We start from the raw sequence: 4,560 nt of genomic DNA on the forward strand, positions 1-4,560 counted from the left end.
TACTCATTAAAATATCTTAATCTTTTGTTGTTTTGTTTCTTTGTCGGGGGAGTGTAAGGAGAGGAGCTCTTTGCAAATTTCCTCAATTTTTTTCATGGATTCAATTCATTTTTTTCTATCTCTTCTTGAGACAGTTTTTTTGTTAAATTCCAGAAAATAATAATTTTAATCTAGGTAAGAGTTGTTAACTAAAAAAAAAAGTGCTTTGTACTTTGGAAAAAGGAGAATTCTATTTCTCATAAAGGGTAGCAGCCTGTTAGGCAGCCATTCCAACGCGCTGGAAAGCAGAGCCCTGGCAAGAAGCCAGGAACACGTATGTGCTTTCAAGGAAGAGACAAAAGGAACAGGATTTTATACCGAATGCTGTGGTCAAATATACATATTCAACAAACTATAGGAGGAGTCATGAATATTTATGAAAAGAGAAATCATGTGCATTTATAATTGTGCTTTATCTCTCCCATCCTGTCATGGCTGGCAACTCAGTTTTAAGGTATTCCTGGGGTCCCCTTGGTCGAGATGGACATGTTGAGTTAGCCGATGGCTTGGGATTTTATTTTTAGTTGGTGATCCACACCGCCATTATTGAAAGTGGAAGTCCTTTGTTGATTTGTAAATTTCATTGATATCTAGATGTACTAGATATGTATTTTCCAAATCTGCCTTATTATTTTTGATAGTACCTTGTTCCTATCTCATGTCTGTCATTCTTTTAATTAATTAATAATTTTAAATATACTTAATATTTTGCTTATATCTAATAATCCCATTTTCTGAAGTTGTGAGGCTCTAATTCTGATTCATATTTTTTTCTGAAAACTCTTGCTAATAATGGTGGCTTGATTTTCATTTGTGTTTTCTTTTTGCTTTTTAATTTGTTTTCTACTTTTGTATTTGGGCTTTTCTTAGGCAAGGTTTTAGCTGTCAGAATCTTGTGAGGCCTAAACTAAATATGTGTTTCTCCAGAGTAGATCTATGTTGGCTTTTGCTAGGAATCCCAGGGTTGTTTTTAAACCAAAATCACTTTTTATGATAATTTCTTTTTTATTTTTATTTTAATAAGAAGTCTTAGTTACTATTGAAGACTATATCAAACTGAGCAATGTGAGAAAACTTTAGAAGTACTGTATCAATAGATACAAGGTTAAATATGCACAAAGCCAAGAAAACCAAAGATGCCAGATACTGAATTTCTGTGGCACTGACCTTTGAACACCCCAGAAGGAATAAACTGCTGAATGCAGAACTGTGCAGTGCATATGATAACTTCTTAACTTGAGGATACAAAATCATGCACAGTACATTTGAACTCCTGTCCTGTATGAGAGCCGGCCTTTGCCTATAAATTCTTAGGTAAGATGTTTTATCTTCCATTCAGGTGCCAGGCAAGGGCAGGTAAGTTCATGTCATCTTTTTTATTTTTCCTGGAGAGAGGATTCTTTTTTAACACTGTCTTTCACTGAAAGAATTTCTCTTTGAGAATCTTGGTTTTATGCATGGTTATCATTCCAACTCTTTGTCTTGTACAGGCTCAACACCTTGTCCCTTGTGCCTGAGGGGCCATTAAAATTTCAACTCCTTGGTTATTGTACTTGGAAAATGATGCCAGAACAGGGAGACCTTCTGGTTTTCAGTTTCATTTTGGTTTTGTCTTGGGGATTCTCTCGCTTTCTTTAAACTCAGGTACGTAATTAAAAGAACGTAGTAGGGCGTCATGGTTCACACCCGTAATCCCAGACCTGTGAACCCAGAGGCTTGGGAGGCTGAGGCAGGAGGATCACTTGAGTTCAAGACTAGCATGGGCAGAGTAAGACCCTGTCTCTACAAAAAAAAAATTTAAAAACTAAGTGGGCATGTTGGTGCCCACTCGTAGTCCTAGCTACTCGGGAGGCTGAGGAAGGAAGATGGCTTGAGCCTAGGAGTCTGAGACTTCAGTGAGCTATGATTGTGTCACTGCACTCCAGCCTGGGAGATAGAGCAAGATCCTGTCTCTATCCTGTCTCTTAAAAAAAAAAAAAAGAATGTTAGTGTATTCCACCTAACATTTCTAGTTGTTTTTTAGTAAGAGAGTTTTTTTCCCCTCCAGTATAAATAGATGAAAATGGAAATCTGCCACACAGTATTTTTCTTCTTCTGTTTAAAATTTAACTTTAATTTTTAATAAGGTTTCCATGTACATCGATTGAAAAGTCAATTCGTTCTACCAAGCTTACTCTAAAAGAGAGAATTTTCTTGCTTCTTGCCTCTTCAGTCCTTGCTCTTATAGGGACCAAGGTTCTTGGGCCCCTAAAGGTTCACTGAAAAATCACTAACATGAAGTAAATTGATTAATAGGGGAAGAAGAATACAAATTGTATTTAACACATATACACGAGATCCTTCCGAATGAAGACTCAAAGATAGAGGAGAAATTGTCCATTTTTATGTTTAGCTTCAACAAATTATGGACAGTCATGTAGAAATATGATTGGACAAAAAGTGTATGATCTAGTGTTAACCAACGGAGTGGGGAAACCCAGCAAGGCCTGCCTGTCTAGATTCTTCATGGCCTCTTTGAGCATGAATTCCTTCCTCCTGGGTGTGGGGCAGGGCCCTCACGGGAATGGGGGTCCTATGACCTACAGTCAAACAAGGTAGGTCAGGTAATTTCTTCATGGCCAGTTTTTACACAGAAAAATTTTAGGTTTTACGGTTGGCTTTTAGGGATAAAGGGGTTCTGGCTTTTGACTCGCCTTGGGAAGAGGGATTCTAGTTTCTATGACTGGCCTCAGGGGAGAATAGGACTGAGAGACAGGAGGACAGGAAAAGGTTAGAAAAAGCCTTTGCTTTTGAGGCCTTCATTTTAGGGTACAGTTTTCTGAGCCCCAACTCTCTCTATAGACAACAACACTCAACTCTTTCTTTTTTGTATAATATTCTTATGCATCTCTTTCTTGCCTTTTCAGTTTTAGATATTCTTTAAAGGTTTTCTAAACCACATATCCATTTCCCTTATCATCCTCCAAATAATTATATCTATTTAAATGAGATCACTGTTTAGTGTCTATATTACTATGACTCTGCAAATATTGTTCCTGTCAGAGCCATGTTTTATACACCGTATACAACTTATTGTTTTCTTGGGAGTAATAGTCATTAGTCACTTCTATGTTTTGTTTTCTTTAATAGTCATTTATATATTCATCACTATTTCATTGCCAAATTCTGTGAGAAGTGTAATGTTCCTCTCAATCTATTCAAATACTTAGTTATTTACCAATTTTGTCTCTTTGCCACACTCCCCTGGAGCCCTGCTGCTCCGCTCAGGACTGGCTGCTCTTGCTGGTTAGCTCTTTCCCATCTCCATCAGGTGGGGAATCTCTTTGGCTTCATTTTATGTTAGAGTCTGTTGCCTGGATTCCATGGATATTTGTTGGTTTCTTCACTTGTTTTAATGGAGCACACCGTTCAGTAGATTCCTTTTGGATTATATTAATATTCAATGGTTTTATTTATGTGTTAACTATCATGATAGCATTTCTATTCCCAAGAAGTGGCTTTATTTTTTTAAATAAGAGCTTTATTGAGTCATAATTTGCATAACATATAATTTGGCTACTTAAAGTGTACAATTTAATGGTTTTTAGTATATTCACAGTTGTGCAACCATCACCACAATAAATTTTAGAATATTTTCATCACTCCACAAAAAAATCCTGTACCCATTAGCAGTCACTCCCCATTCCCTCCCAACCTTCCTGCCCTTCTCCCTTAGGCAACCATTAATCCACTTTCCGACTCTATAGATTTCATACAAATGGTGTCATACAATGTGGTGTTTTGTGAATGGCTTCTTTCACTTAGAATAATGTTTTCAAGATTCATCCAAGTTGGAATATGTATCAGTGTTTTATTACTTTTTACTGCTAAATAGTATTCCTTTGGGTGAATATCATATATTTTATTTGTCCATTTCTCAGTTGATGGACATATGTGCTGTTTCCACTTTTTGGCTATTATGAACAATGTTGCTATGATCATTCATGAAAATTTTTGTGTGGACATATGTGTTTAATTTTCTTGGATAGATACCTAGTGCTATGGTCTAAATATGTGTGTCCTCCCCAAATTCATATGTTGAAATCTAATCATCAAGATGATGGTATTAGGAGGTGTGGCCTTTGGTAGCTGATTATGTCATGAGAGGGGAGCCCTTATTAATGAGATTAGTGCCCTTATAAAAGAGGTGCCAGAGTGCTGCCTGCCTCCTCCACCAGGTGAGGATGCAGTGAGAAATCTCCATCTATGAACCAGAAAGTGGGTCCTCACTAGACACTGAATCTGCTGACACCTTGATCTTAGACTTCAAAGAACCTCCCAAACTGTGGGAAACTAAATTTCTGTTGCTTATAAGCCACCCACTTTATGGTGTTTTGTTACAGCACATTGAACAGACTGAGACACCTATGAATGGAATTGCTGGGTCATAAGGAAACTCTGTAACGTACTAAACTGTGTCCTCCCCAGAATTCACATGTTGGAGTCCTAGCCCCTTTTACCTTAGAATGTGACTGTGTTTGG

General features: G+C 37.3%; 1 non-coding gene across 1 annotated transcript; it reads right to left on the bottom strand.

Annotated features, from left to right (window-relative positions):
- Positions 1-1,122: 1,122 nt before the first annotated feature.
- On the bottom strand, positions 1,123-1,258 carry LOC123630863. Its single transcript, XR_006732804.1, has one exon. It is a non-coding gene; the product is annotated as a small nucleolar RNA SNORA8 (small nucleolar RNA).
- Between the last annotated feature and the right edge of the window lie 3,302 nt (positions 1,259-4,560).

The sequence above is a fragment of the Lemur catta genome, chromosome 1, assembly GCF_020740605.2.
Source record: "Lemur catta isolate mLemCat1 chromosome 1, mLemCat1.pri, whole genome shotgun sequence".
In the NCBI taxonomy this organism is placed as follows: domain Eukaryota; kingdom Metazoa; phylum Chordata; class Mammalia; order Primates; family Lemuridae; genus Lemur; species Lemur catta.